Consider the following 16,382-nt stretch of genomic DNA (forward strand, 5'->3'; position numbering starts at 1 on the left):
TTTGTAAGCAGGAATGCGGTATTTTTGGAAGAAGAGTTCATCCAAGATATTATCAAGAGGGACAGGATCGCCTTGGAAGAGCAACCTGAAACTCTAATGGAAAGAGAAGAAGACACTGAGCAAGAGCCTGCTATACCTATACAAACACTCTGACGTAGTAGAAGGGTGATCACACAACCTGATAGATTAGTCTATTTGGGTGAAAAATATGATATGATTTTAGATAAAAATGATGATGATCCCCTTAACTACAAAAGAGCCATGTTAGACATCGATGAGGTAAAATGGATGGAAGCTATGAAATCCGAAATGGACTCCATGTACACTAACGGGGTCTGGACTTTAGTTGATCCACCAGAGGGCATTAAGCCTATTGGATGTAAATGGATCTTCAAGAGGAAGAAAGACCCTGACGGTAAGGTAGTGGCGAAGGGATATAGTCAAAAGGCTGAAATTGACTATGAGGAAACCTTCTCGCCGGTAGCCATGCCAAAGTCTATTAGGGTTCTATTAGCTATCTCAGTACACTATGACTACAAGATATGGCAGATGGATGTAAAAATCTCTTTCTTGAATAGAAACATTCAAGTCGATATCTATATGATCTAGCCACAAGGTTTTGAAGCTGTAGGAGAAGGAAGTCAAAAAGTGTGCAAGTTGAAAAGATCCATTTATGGATTAAAGCAAGCATCCCGCAGTTGGAATCTTGGTTTTGATCAAGCAGTCAAAGAGTTTGGCTATGCTCAAAACATAGATGAGGCTTGTGTTTATAAAAAGGTCAGTGAGAGTGTTGTGACATTTCTTGTTTTGTATGTAGATGACATTCTACTCTTTGGGAATGATGCTGGAATGTTGTCTAATACAAAAGTATGGCTATCTAGTACCTTTGCTATAAATGATTTGGGTGAAGCGTCTGATATCCTTGGCCTTAAATTGTTTAAAGTTCATACGAATATGACACTTGGACTATCACATGAAGCTTACATAGATAAGATATTGTCCAAGTATCAATGCCAGATTTCAAGAAATGGTTAATACCTTTTAGGCATGGAATCAAGCTCTCTAAGAAGATGTCTCCTAAGACTTCTGCAGAGAAGGAAGAAATGAAAAGGATTCCCTACGCTTCGGCAGTGGGATGCTAGATGTATGCCATGTTGTGTACAAGGCCAGATATTTGTTTCTATGTAAGTGTTGTTAGTAGATATCAATCAAACCCAGGTCTAGAGCATTGGATAGCAATTAAGCATATCTTTAAGTACCTTAGAAGAACTAATCATTAATGTTTAGTATATCGAGGAGACGAATTAGTCATTTTTAGATATACCGACACAGATTTTCAGTCAGATGTCGACGACATAAAATCCTCATAAAGTTTTGTCTTCACCTTAGCTAATGGAGCAGTTTCATGGAGGAGTTGCAAGTAAGACACCACGGCGGACTCCACGACTGAGGCGGAATACATTGCTGAGAGTGATGCGGCGAAGGAGGCGGTATGGATGCAGAAGTTTATAGACGAACTTGGAGTCGTGCCCTCTGTTGAGAGACCTATTACGCTGTATTGTGATAACAATTGGGAGATCGCTTAAGCAAAGGAACGAAGGTCTCATCAGAAGTCAAAGCACATCCTTCGAAAATATCATGTGATACGAGAGATTATCGACAGAGGGGATGCGGCAATAGTTAAAGTAGCTTCAGTGGACAACGTGGCAGATCCTTTGACCAAGTCCCATAGTCAAAAGGCATTTGACAAGCATCTGAAGGGAATGGGTCTAAGATACATGCATGACTGGCTTTGAGGGAAAGTGGAAGATTGTTAGAGTATATGCCCTGAAAAGCTAGTAGAATGACATTTATTAATTAATAAAGGTTTATTTCATGACATGAATGGGTAATTATAATAATGAATGTGTATGATGTACTTGTTTATTGACACATGTTCATCCTTAGGTAGCATAGTAGAAATGCCAAGCTCAAAGGATTCACAGATCCAAGGGATTAAGGAGATATGACATCTCGGTTCTATGCAAGCCTTAATAGTTCCTAGTTGGAAAACAAACTGGACATCTCTTTCTGTATACAATTAGCACTAGTCTTGCCTACATGCACATGTCGTGAGGTGACTTATCTCGACCATCTAGGTAGTGGACCCTAAGCAAGAAGAGTGGGTTCGACGATTGGATCACGCAATCGAACCGGATCAAATAAAGAACAACTTGTGGATAAGAAATTATAGAGTTGATTCTTCCAGACAGGACCCTTCACATGTCCTTAAACATGAGGGATCTTATTGGTCTGTCGGCCCGTTCTAGTGTCTTAGTTTATCTTATAGTGATTTTATTTTAGAGTCACATTCGGATAGAGCTATATCCTAGAGAAAACCCTCGAGACCGATAGTAATACTCAATAAGGGATTCTTAGCCATAAAATTTAGGGATTGACATCTACAATTTTGTCAAAGCAGTAGGCCTATTAAATAGCCTGGCCAGGCAGATTTGATAAAATATTTATCGGAAAGTTTTATGAAACATTGAATTATTTTCAAAGAATTTTACAAATGTATTTGGAGGCCGAACACCGCTTGACCAAAATGGTATACCAAGAGTGGGCCAATGGGGGTAAATGGAGTCCACCTTCTGTATGACTCAACTAAGTAGATGTAGTTACGTAGAAAGGACTTGCACATACATGACGTGACTATGGGTAAGATGATCTGACGATCATCTTCAGGGTTATGTCTTGATGGAGGCCACTGACCTAATGCGAGTGTAGTTTAACTATAGAGTGAGATCACAGTGGGGCCCACCATAGGGTTATGCAGGATCGACTGTTGGATCCCTGCGACGATCCCACTCATAACTCGAATGACCTGATAACATTCTAACGGATCAGGGTTCTGCATTTTATTGCACAGACGGATGGATATGATCTGTTAGATTAATGTGGACATGAGTATATATATATATATGTATATGTTGATATATGTATATATACATATCTTTGTTAAGTAAGTAACAAGAGACCGTAAGAGAATTTTTCAAAGACAAATTGAAGCTGAAATATAAGTCCCATTGGATGTGAGTTATTAATTAATTAATTTGTTAATTAATTATTCAATTATTATACATTATTATTTATTATTAATTTGATTAATAATAAGCATAACAATGTGTAATCCAAATGAGGATAGTTCTTCCCAAACCGGTTTTGCAAAAGTTGCAGAATTGGAACAAAATTGAGAATTGGGATAGGACTACACATTTGGATAAGGTTTGTGGGACCCATCACACTCCCAAATCATTTGGAGAGCTGGGAAAAAGAGTCCCAATTTTCCAAGGACTTTGAGTTGCACTCAAACTCCTTATTAGATAAGAATTGCTAAATTGTAGGATCTACAATGCAAGCAATTTGTTTACAACACCAATTCTTATGAGATAAGGCAAAAAGGGCTGGAGAGAGACTTCATACACATTCTCCCATGTATCTTAGGTGTCTCCACATAGCCTTGGATGTTTAGGAGAGTCCCAATGGCTCGAGGAGTCTCAATTCAAGTTGGTTTTTCAATTAGGTAGGAATTAGGAGAGAGAAACAAGGATTTATGAAACCAAAACTCTATTTTCTATAAATGAGAGAGGTCTAAATGAATTTTCAAGTAAGGAATACTCCAAAATTCATTCTCCCTTGCTTTCCTCCTTGGAAAATTGTTTTTTAGATCTCTATCTATCTATCTTCCAATTGAAATAGTTTTAAAGACAAAGGCTTCCAATTAATTTCTCTATTCTCTACAATAAAGGTAATGATTATATCAGAACTTTAAGAGGTGAATAAGGGTTATTTACAATCACAATAGTCCAAGTAAAGAAAAATAATCCATCGGTTCAACTTGCGGGCTTCCCGTCATTCAGAACGATTGCATCCGTTCGAGGAGTAGATCAAGCAGCGTGGTTCCTTGAGTTCTTCAAAGAGGTATTTCTTTATGTTTGATTAACTTAATTAACTAATCTAAGAATCTAGGATCTTGGTGAATTGCAAGATCAAATTTTTTTTTTAAGTTCTATGCCATTTTTTTTTTCGCTACGCATAGCGATCTTAACGGAAGGAGATAACCTTCCTTCAAAGGATTGATCCTTCCCTTGAAGTGGATCAAGAGGTTGATCTTCCCTCTAAGAAGATCAAAATCCGTTGTGAACCGATTCAGGTTTGTAACAAATTGGTATCAGAGCAGTCGGTCCTACGCCATGGCTACATCCCGTGAGATTTTGGATTCCGTGAATGAAGATTTTCAGAAGCTCGAAGCATCTTTTTTGAAAAGGATATAAGAGCAACAGTGATTTGGAGAAGGCATGGTCAAATTAGCATACTAATCATGGAAATTCTCAAAGGTGAAGAAGAGCAGAATCTTGAAAATGTTAGTGTTCGAGCGACTCCATGAAAATTCATTTTTCTTTCCAACTTGGATCACATCCTAATTTGAAGGCATGCTTTGAATGATCGCGACCGCTATTTTTGAAGATCGTGAAAGGCCAACGTTTTTCAACAAATTTATGGCGAAAAAGATTTGGGACCCGGGTGGAATAAATTATTTTCTACAATAATTCAACTTCAGGACAATGTTTATTTCAAGAGAGGAGGAATGATATGTGCTTACCTGGCCCCACTAGGGCTGAAATAAATCTCTTTTGTTCTTTGTTATTTTCATATTTGGTTTCTAGCTTTCTAGTTGTTTAGTATAGGTAGGACTCTTATAGATAAGGGTTATCTAGATTAGGGTTTTTTCTATAAATAACATGTACGCTGTATTTTACTAAAGGAATGAAGAAATTTGTTACAGAAATTGTGTCTTGTGCCCAAAGGAGGGCTGATCCTTCTCTCAAAGTGGATCAAGAGGCTGATCTTTCCCTCTAAGAAGATCAAATCCGTTGCGAACCGATTCAGGTTCATAACAGTTTCCATGATTTTAGAGAAACTCCCAATACATAGTTTTGATGGTGAAATGAATGAAACGGAAACCCTGCAAGGTAATGAATGTATACTACCAAGGTACTGCATGTTTGTTGTTTACGCACATGGTAACCTAATGACCCGTCGTCCGTAAAAAAAACTACCACATTTAATGGTAATGAAATGTCGTCCTGCGAAAAAAACAACCACACTATCATAATACTACATGTTTGCTCTCAGTGTGGGGCATATTTAATCTAAGGATATCACTCATCTCTGGATACCCTCACAGCGTAGTACATATTTACTATTGTGGTAGCACAAGTTTACAACCATGATGTATGGTGCATGTTTACCATTAGGGTAGCGCATCTTTTCCAAAAAGGTTTTGCTCATTTTTAGGATTATTATATTTTTCTATTTTTCCTTTTTCTGTTTTTCATCTTCTTTGCATCACCTTCTTCTTGTCTGATTTATAAGTATATTTTTTTCATTTTAATTATTTTTTTCTATTTTCTTCTTTTTCCTCTTTCTTGATTTTTAGGATTCATTTCCAATATTGTTTCAATTTTTCATCTTATTCTTCTTTTCTGAGAAAAGTACTAAAAATCTGGTAAGAAGATGATGATGGTGAAGAAGACAAAGAAGAAGAAGAAGAAGAGGTACAATGGATATTTCAATCTGTTTACTCTCTAAACATCTTGTGTTTATTTTCATTACTTGGCAACTTGGCAGTTTTTCCAAACTTAATTGGAAAATTCGTAGTTTTCCCCTTCTAAAAGTTAAGCAAGCGGCCATGTCATTTTGCCCTATGGCTAAAAAGTAAAAGTAAATAAGTTACGACAGATGATATGATTGCCGAATGCCTAATTTTATGACTGGAAATACCATCTTACATTATATATATAAGAAAAAAAATCTTTTTATTTTTTTAATAAATGAGAAATATTAATATATATATATAGAGGAAAAGGATTGTACGCTCGAGCGCACCAAGCTTATGGTGCGCTCGAGTGCCCCAATCACATGAGTCCCACATTTTTGTGGTGATCCAAACCATTCATTTGCAAGGCCCTATTATAGATAGGGTGTGTACCAAAAATAAGTTCCATTGAATAATCCTAACACCTTCAAAAGTGGAGGGCAAAAATGGGCAGATTTGTGGACAAACAGTGTTTGTCCATTTTGACCTCCACAAATGGATGGGTTAGGATGATCCTATGGAGCTGATTTTTGATACACACCCCATCTATCATAGGGCCTTTCAAATGAATGCTTTGGATCATCCTAACAAAGTGGGCCCACATGTGATTGGGCACTCGAGCACACCATAAGCTTTGTGCGCTCGAGCGTACAATCCTTTTCCTCATATATATATATATATATATATATATAGAGAGAGAGAGAGAGAGAGAGAGGAAACTGTTGGTGCGCTTAAGCTCACCAAGCTTATGGTGCGCTTAAGCGCCCAATTACATGGGTCCCACATTTTCTGTGGTGATCCAAACCATTCATTTGCAAGGCCCTATCGTAGATATGGGGTGTACCAAAAATCAGCTCCGTAGGATCATCCTAACCCTCCATTTGTGGAGGACAAAAATGGGCAGATTTGTGGACAAACAAGGTCTGTCCATTTTGACCTCCACAAATGGATGGGTTAGGATGACTCTATGGAGCTGATTTTTGGTACACCCCCCATCTATGTAAGGGCCTTTCAAATGAATGCTTTGGATCATCCTAACAAAGTGGGCCCCCATGTGATTGGGCGCTTAAGCGCACCATAAGCTTGGTGAGCTTAAGCGCACCAACAGTTTCCTCATATATATGTAGACACACACACACGCGCGCGCACACACACACACATGTCTCCATCCAAACTCATCTAGATTCTTCACATGATGTATTTCTATCTATACATTGTTTCTGATTCACCTCCATTCAGGTTTTCTAGAGTTTGAAGTGTTACAGCCCCACAACGTATGCACATTTGAATAGGCAACTTTTGAGGACAAAGTCCAGATAGTCAATCACCTCTACGGGCAACATGTGTTCACCATCGACCACTGTGTCCTTTGCGTGGAGGACAGGCGAATCAGTGGACCCCCTACATTGCAGGTACTCTAGATCTGTGGTGTCTAAAGTTCTTCCAAGGTTCTGTAGTGTTCCCAGGTGGTCACCCCAACATATTTGGTCCTTAAGTCTCCCTTGTTAATGTTTTTGAAATGATCTGAAATCCATTTAGTTTAAAAATCAAATCAAGATCTTCATCATGACTTAATCTGATGAGGACTGTAGAGTCACCACCTACGATTGGGCCTATGTCCCTTTGTTAACTCTCTATAAGGCTTTGGCTTCACCAACATTCTAGGCCATACTAGGTTATGCGAGTGGAAGGTGTTAGGCACTACTCCCTCCCAAGAAATCCTGGTCTTAAGAATCAGATTTTGCAAAAGAATTCAAAGGCTTCACTAGTATAATCATTGTTCTGAAATTTCGTATGAAATTATAGTTCTGTAATTTCGTACAAAATGAATACTAATTTCATATGAAATTTCGTTTAAATTTGAATGTTGAAAATTTCCTGGGAGTACTAACTTTTCGTACTAATTTTTGAATTTTTGTACGAGTATTTTCATACAAAAATTGGTCAGAAATTCATACGAATTTCAAGTACTTTGAGAAATCTCACTCAATTCTCTGAAAATTCCGACATCTCTAGTGATGTTAGAGGAGTTATTAGAAACCTAATCTTAATAAATTACCTACTAGATCTCTTTAGAATTCAAATTATATTGAATTCCATTGAAGATAGGAAAATTCCCGCACAAATTTAAAAAAGTGGTTGTAGATCTATTTTTCATATGATTGGAATTTCGTACGCCAATTTTGTATGCTTTGGGAGTATACAAATGCAAATTTCATATAAGACAAATTTCACCAAACTTCTAAAATTTCGTACATTTCTCATATATACGAAATTATTTTCGTACATAAATAAATGTACAAAAATATTTTTGTACACAGAGAAATGTACGAAAACATCAACAAATGTTCAACTGGATTCAGAAACTGGCTAGCTTTCTGCTGTTTTGCTAGTTTTTGGGCTCGATCTCAGGGATCTCAGATATACAAGCTCAGGGCTGTGACTATAAACTGATTGGGTCAAACTTTGTGCTGAGTTCGGATGATATTTGGGGATCAAGCAAACATTATGTACAGGAATTCTCCCATCCTTTATGCCTACAATAGACCATGGTTCTATTACCTGGGGAATGCCAAAACTCCTCGGTTCTCATGCTGGAGATACTATACTACAAGGATAAGCATCAATTCTCCTAGCACAGATTCATCATTTGAATCATCATCGTGCCAAACTATCATCAGTTCAATCTTGGAAAAATAGGGTGTCTACAGGTTCACAATTTCATGTGTTTTTTCTTCGCATATATATGAGCTCTTGGATTCCTTGTTCTTCATGAATGGTCCTAGGAATGGTTCAACCTATGATAGCTCACCCTGTTGGCTACTGTGTGGTCTTATGGAAAGAAAGGAATCTTCTCAGTTTTATGAAAATGGTAAAAAACACATCTTTTAACTTCTCGAGGATCTTAACCTTAGTTATTTCAGTGTGTAAGATTCTCCCTGGCTTATAATTTTTTTTGGCCTCAGATATAAGTTGTTGTAGGTGGGAGATTTGCACGAGCAAGGATCATGAGTTGGTTTTCGACCCCTAGATGGACCCCCTTGATGATGACTAGTTTAAGTTAAAATTTCGACGTTTCTAGCTCCGGCAATCGAGATTCGGAGAGTATTGGAGACCTTCTTAGAGACGAGAAAGGTTCGACCACAACCGTTTTCTCTTCTGCTATTGGAATTAAGGACTCTAACGAGGTAGAAATGAGTGCGAGTCTTCAGAGCATTTGATTTATGGTCATAACAGATTTCCACAATCTTGTTATGGAAGGCGACTGTCTCAACATTGTCAGATGGTTGTGTGATAGGAATCCCCATCCGTGGACATTCTCAGAGCCGGTTGACGAGATCTTCAATCATGTGGAGGGCCACCCGATTAGGTTCTATAATATTCAGAGGTCGGCTAACAGAGAGGCAGACCATCTTGCTAGAGTCGGTGTGGACCTTCAATTTCTATAGATTATCAATTTCCTACCCCCTTGACCTTCTCGGTCGTGAGATCTTTTCTTTCCATTAATAACATTCCGCGATTTAAAAAAAAAAACATTTCGCGATTTAAAAAAAAAAAAAAACTAAAATCCGATAATGACACTTAATCAATTCTTCTCTCTAATATTTAAGGTTCATGTAGAACTTTAACTTTTCTACCATTAATACTTGATTTTTTTGGTATTTGACCAGTACAAATTTTTCTCTGCTATTTCCCTTGTTTATTCCTTCATTCTTTTATTGCCAATGCATCAAACAGTGTTTATGCTTAAGCTTATGTGTAATTAATCTTCGAAGGCTTGATATGTTCTAACTCAGATTGTGACTCTCTTACCATTTTAATATGTTAATGATATTGGTCCCTCTTAGGCCTAAAATCGTTAACAGATACGGCAGTGACGTAAGAGCTGAGCTAGAGGACCCGAGGAGCAGAAGTGAAGAAGTCGAGTTCTGCGGAATCGAAGTGAAGGACCTGAGTCCTGAACAAGGGCAAACGAGGTCAGAAGACCAACCCGAAGTCGTTACTCCGGACAGGCCCTTCGACACTCAAGTCAGTATGAGCAGGAGTGCAGAGCTTGTTTTTAAGAGTGGTGGGTGAGAAGTTATTACCGTTTGGTTTGAGCTCTGAAAACCCTTTTATAGAGGGAAACCTGGGGTGGTTGGATTACCTACCCCAGGACAGGTGTCGGCCTGTTACAGGTTCGAGTTTACCTACTCTGAGGTAATTACCATATTGCTCTTGTGCAGTAGTTGGGCTTGTGGTGGGCCATCCTGGGGCCACGTGTCAGCAGCTAATTGGCTGCTGTTTTTAAACCCCATCAGTTGCCCCCTAGTTCTCCAAGTCATTGTAGTGATTTGAGGAAGTGTGGTGAGTTACATTCCTGATCGAGGGGAGTCTATCCGGCGAAGCCGTTTGTCCGGCCTGCGGCTGCGGAATCAGTCCGGAAATTTTGTCTGTCCGGCCTGGGAATCAGTCTGGAAATTTTGTCTCTCTGGCCTGGAAATCAGTCCGGAAATTTTGTCTGCCCGGCCTTTGACTTAGTCCGAAAAATCTATCTGTCCGGCCAAGAAATCAGTCCGGAAATTACGTCAGTCCGGCCAGGAAATCAGTTCGAAAATTTTGTCTATCCGGCCTGGAAATCACTCCGGAAATTTTGTCTGTCCGGTCTTTGAGTCAGTCCGGAAAATCTATCTGTCCGGCCAGGAAATCAGTCCGGAAATTACGTCAATCCGGCCAGGAAATCAGTCTGGAAATTCTGTCTATCCGGCCAGGAATCAGTCCCGAAATCTTGTCAGTCCGGCCAGGAAGTCAGTCCGGAGGTTCTGTCCGGCAAATCGGTCTGTCCGGCTTGGGCCGGGCAGATTTTTGTCGTTTAGCGAATGCGCCATATTCTGTCCGGCTTCGGCTAGACAGATATTTGTCGTTTAGCGAATGCGCCATATTCTGTCCGGCTTGGGCCGAACAGATTTTTGTCGTTTAGCGAATGCGCCATAATCAGTCCGGCTTGGGCCGGACTGATTTTTGTCGTTTAACGATTTGCGCCATATCCTGTCCGGCTTGGGCCGGACTGATTTTTGTCGTTTAGCGAATGCGCCATATTCTGTCCGGCTTGGGCCGGACAGATTTTTGTCGTTTAGCGAATGCGCCATATTCTGTCTGGCTTGGGCCGGACTGATTTTTGTCGCGTAGAGGATGCGCCATATTCTGTCCGGCTTGGGCCGGACTGATTTTTGTCGTTTAGCGATTTGCGCCATATCCTGTCCGGCTTGGGCCGGACTGATTTTTGTCGCATAGCGAATGCGCCATATCCTGTCCGGCTTGAGCCGGACTGATCTTCTTGACGGGCACAATCGTTTTAGGAGTTAATCCGTACACGAGCACCTTACGGATGTCCCTTAGCCGCTTGGAGATACGCGTGTATTTACTTACGCCCTTGCCTCGAAGTGTGTGTCCGACATTAATGAAAGACACATGGCACCATTGAAGGGCCCTCGAAGTGCGTGCCCTTCAATAAATGCGAACCACCTTAGCCAAGGCTTATAAAAGGAGGGGTTTTTACCTTTCACATTTCACTTTTACTTTCGCTCTCTCTCATTTTTTTCTTTCTTTCTTGCTCTGCCTGCTCGGCTCGGTTAGCTCGAGGTTGTGATCGTCCGCGGATTTAGAAGCTCTTCTCTGTTCGGTCCGATAATTTTCTTCAGCGCGTCTTTTATTCGTTTCTTTTCCTGCGTTCATGTTCTGTAGTAACTCTAGCTTTGAGTCCGGTTCGGAGTCCGGTTCAGGGGAGTCTTCTTCTAGTAGCTCAGGGTCTAGTTCGTCAGGGAGGACCCAAAATAATCCGACCAAGACTCCCGGGCCAAAAATGGCAAGCCCCGATGTTAGTGTAGAAATCGTAGATAGTGAGGACGGGGTGATTGAGGGCGAGGTGATTTTGGATCTGAACACCACTCCGCTCCCAATGGATAGTTATCTCCGAGCAGAGGCGAGTGTTGGTAGTGACGTCGCCGAGGCGTCCACAACATTCCTCCCAGGCCGGGCCGTTGAGGTCGTAGCTAGGGCCTGGATGGACGCCAATCCACAGTATAACATCCAGGCTCTTGACGAGGAGAACATCCTTGATGAGTCCAGGCTGGGAGACATTAGGGATAGGTACATTATTCCCCCAAGGTTTGGGCTGAGGGCGGCGATAGAGGGAGATAGGGCTTGCAACGAGAGCTCCGACGTCTGTATATACGATGACTCGTTAAGGGCCGGGCTCAGGTTCCCTCTGCACCCATTCTTCGCCGCGGTCTTTCAATATTACGGGCTGGCTCCGGCTCAGGTTGCGCCGAACTTCTGAAGGACGCTGATCGGGTTCATGTAGGGCGTTATTTCGCGCGTGTGTGCACTTGAAGAGGCATAAGGGCGGGGGTTGGATCTACATTAGCCAGCGCCCGGAGGTGAAAATTATCACTGGCATTCCCTCTTCCATTCACTTATGGAAGAACAGGTTATTCTACGTCGAGGACAGGGAGTCCGCCGAACCCTGGCCAGTTCCTCTAAAGTGGGACACCCGAGATACAATTGCGCTGAGCCGCAAGCCGCTCCTTGAGGGCGAGGATATGAGAACGTTCGCCCTAGTCTGTGGGGAGCTGGACCGTGAGGGCCTCATTCACTGTGGGGAATTCTCTGGGGAAGAAGTTCTGGTCGGGCTTGGCCTTAGTACTGCGACCCCGGCACGTATGTGGCTAGTCCTGCTTTTAAACTCTTTTTCCTCTTTTTTAGCTTCTGACTGGTTTTGTTCGTCTATGTTGTCTTTCATAGATTCAGAAACAGTCAAAGATAGAGAAAGTGAGGCAAGGAGCCTTTGGAAGGGCCCAGCAGGGTCAGAAAAGGAAGGCCGCGGAGATTTCCAGTCCTGCTCCCCCCCAGGACACGCCGCCCCTAAAAAGCAAGACTACAGTGAAGCTGGTCGGTGTGGGACCCGATCTCGCCAGAGGGTCGCGAGCGCGCGAGGCGCCACGCTCTCTTTCTTGGTCTCTCGTACCCACGCGAATGGCGTGTGCTTTTTATTATTGATTTTAATTACCCAACTAAGCAGGCAGCAACCAAGCCATAGGGTGCAAACAAACGTGCAACCTAGTACCCATAAGGGCAGGGGTAAGCAGCCGAGCCTAGCGAGGTGTGATTTAATTCGTCTTTTCCGTGAACTTGGGATCACTAAGGCAATCTGAATTCCACGCAAAAGAGAGTGAGCCACCTAGATGAGGGATCTAGGACCCATAATTGACCAGAAATCTAGACTTGTTACCTGGTTACGAGAATGGAAGGTATGGGGAGTTACCACCACATGCACCATTCCTGCCCGATAATCGGTCTTCAATTCCAAAAGTTAACTCTTTTGAATTTCTTTTAAATGGCTCATTTAACTCTATATTATTGTGCGAACTACGTGACATGCATCGTAAGATCTAATTTCAATGTAATTCCTAAATGTGTATCTTGATTTTCTTAATTTGTTTGAATTCAATCTAAGTGAAAGTTCTCCTAAAATTCTAATTTCATGGAAAGTCCTAAGTGATTTTATTACTTTTAATTTAATGATTAATGTACAAAACCCCACCACTTATATGTGGAGCCGACTCGGGCTTGGTATGCCACTCAAGTATCCAAGTTGCCTACGTATCTCAACCTCACTGGAATCAGAGTTGATCGTAGTTCGGTGCACCTCAACCAAGCTACTTATGCCTAACTCATCTAAGACACCGATCTAGACTGGATTGACTGTTTTACAGCTTAAGAGAAATTATTTAGTTCAAGTTGAGTAGATTTTATTATCCTAGGACTCCATCTAAGATGATATATGGTCCTATCTAAGTGCAAGACATCCCTTTGACTAATGCAGGTGAACCTACATCCTAAGTAACTAGGCTTGTCCTATGGGAAAAAGAGGTGACTAGTGTAACTAGATCTATTAGCACGGTTGCTATCCATAGCAAACGACCGTGATGAGGCTGGACTCCTAACACTAGGACTCCCTAAAACCTAGGACACAACAAGACGTAAGTGTTCCTAAGAGGCCCTAAAGGTTCCTACGATAGGAGACCATAATCCAACGGCTCCTAAGACGCGGATTGAGTTAATTCGATTTATTAAACTTAATGTTTTTTGATTTTTGAGGATTTTCGATTCCTAAACATCTAAGGAATACCAAAGGCTCTATGGTTCACAAGTTTCGGCCTCGAATCGCAACCATGGAAGGGAATCGTGCTATCAACCCTTATATAATTTAGCACGCAAGTTATAGTATCTTATTGCTTGGCATATTTCTCAGGATTTCCGTGGACAGTGGACCTCGGAGCCAATAACATACTATAATTTACGCACTCCAATTATGCTGGATCGATCGCAATTAGTATACGATTATAGTTACGATCTCGGCATCTAAATTATCCTAGCATGTTATTTTACAAAGGAAATCTATTATTCCTAAGGTTTCTGTTTCAGATAGCTTAGTGATTGAATATATGATGAAAAGTTAAAGTTCTCTGAAAATTTTCAGGGTGCTTTGAATTAATTTGGATTTTTAAATGAATTTATCACAATTGGATCAGATTAATAATTTTACAAAGAAGCCTATAGCTAATTAAATTATCTGTCCCAGAAACTTTAGGATATGATGTGTTCTTGAAACATATATTCTGTTTTAATTTTTCATGATTTTAAAGATTGAAATTCGACTTTTAATTGATTTTCCACTTTCGGGTCAGATTGATGACATTACACTAACAAATACAGAAAATTAATTCCAAATCCAACCAAACTTTTACTAGACCATTCTCAGACAAATAAAAAATTATGAGAAAATATTCAGACATTATTTCGATAATTATCTTATTTTAACAGATATATTCATATTCTGGTCAGAGCAATTAAAAATTAATACAAAATATTAAAATAGGCCCCAAATTTCCTAGAAATTCACAATATGATTCTAACTGGTCAGTGCATCTTCTTACCAAATTTCAGCTTTTAAAAAGTTCGTTTAATGATAGGTCCTTCATATACATGAAAATCAGTGATTTTATCAAAACAATTCCAGTAGAAATAATAAATCAACTCCAAATATTTTGAAAATTTTTGTATGATATTTAAACATCAAAAATCTACTTACAACCAAATTTCAATCAGTTTTGAATTGTTTTGTTATATGAGCGATTTTCAGAACCATCAAAATCCTATTTCCGGGTATTATTAAAACGAATTTTTGAGCCATCAAAACAAATGAAATCTACCTGAATTTTTAGATTTTTTGTGTTCTTTTAACCTCATTAAGACTAAAAAAACATAGCTTTCCGAAAAACCCTTGGTTTTGAAACACTCACTTTGTAACAGGATTCAAAAGCCACTAGATATCCCAATCGTTTAAACACCCAATTTTCTCATATAACGATTCCTTTTTTTACCAAAATCGATAATCAAATAAATTGACCGACCAAAATCATATTAGATCATGCATGGTAGATTTTACAAAAATCATGAAGAAAACAAAGAAGAAATGGCCCTAAGCATGCTTTTCTATCTTTGATATTATAAAAATGGAGGAACCTACCGTTAATTGCGCTCCTTATCTCTAGGTCCTCGCTCAAGAAATCCGTTGATGATATTATTTTAGAGTGTAATGCCGATCCCCACACTCCACAAATAAGATTCAATCAATTCGAATTTTTTTTTGAAGTCTTTAATCCACAAAGTCTCAGCCACCAATGATTTTGCAGACACTAAGATATAACCTTCAAAACTGAATTTTCGAACTCTAGGTTCCAATAGAAAGAATTTCGACTACAAGCTCTTGTTCTCATGATGGAATTCGGTTCAAGGATTTTTTTTAACTAGAAGAAAGATTAGGCCTCAAGAAAAGCAATGCATGCCCAAGAGAGAGAGAGTTGAACTGCTTGATTTCTTTTTTGAAAAATAAAAATTTCCTCCCCTTCTCTGATTTGCTATTATCCCTTTTTATCACTCAACACGGTTGCCTCTTTTAAATAATAGAAAGAAAGAGTCCCAAACAAGCGGCTTTCTAATTATCAAAATTTCCTCCTCTAACAAATATTGCCAAGATTAGAAAGTTGCTCCCTAAAAATGGCCAAAACGAAAACTTGCCAAATTGTATGGGAAGAAAGAGATTCATTAAAAAAATGATGAAATCAATCCCAAGAAGAGCTCAGCCGAGTGTCTTTAATATGTTGGAAAGTTTATCTTTTAAAAATAGAAAGTGAGCTCTCTTTATGTCAAAAGAGATAGCTTGCCTTTTTTATATAAAATTCCAAGAGTAGTTGATTATACTATTCTTAGAATATGAGAGAGTAAGCAACCCCAAAATGTCACTTGCCTCTTTTAATAATGGCATTCCTCACTTTCTTAAATAATCAACTAATCGGACTACCTTTGACGATCCTTATCTTGTGAGGAGTGTCATACACAAAAGAGAATAGGAACTAAACCCCCCAAATTGAGTGCCATCCTAATGACCGAATGCATGGTGGGCCTAACTCAATTTAGAATGAATTCTCAAATTCTTTCCTTCTTGTAAAAAAAAACATGCACATTTCAATCCGTAGTCGCCCAAAATAATTGTCATAGGATGATCCGAACCATACAAGCGACGGTCCACAACGTAAATTGGTTGCGCCCCTCAAAATTAATTTTCCTCAGAATGATCTCAACCATCAATTTTATGATCCACAGCTTTAAAACCATTTCCATAGAATGATCTAAACCG

The sequence above is a fragment of the Tasmannia lanceolata genome, unplaced genomic scaffold (genome assembly GCF_043159265.1).
Source record: "Tasmannia lanceolata isolate RefF3 unplaced genomic scaffold, GAP_Taslan_0.1 ptg000023l, whole genome shotgun sequence".
Classification (NCBI taxonomy): Eukaryota; Viridiplantae; Streptophyta; class Magnoliopsida; order Canellales; family Winteraceae; genus Tasmannia; species Tasmannia lanceolata.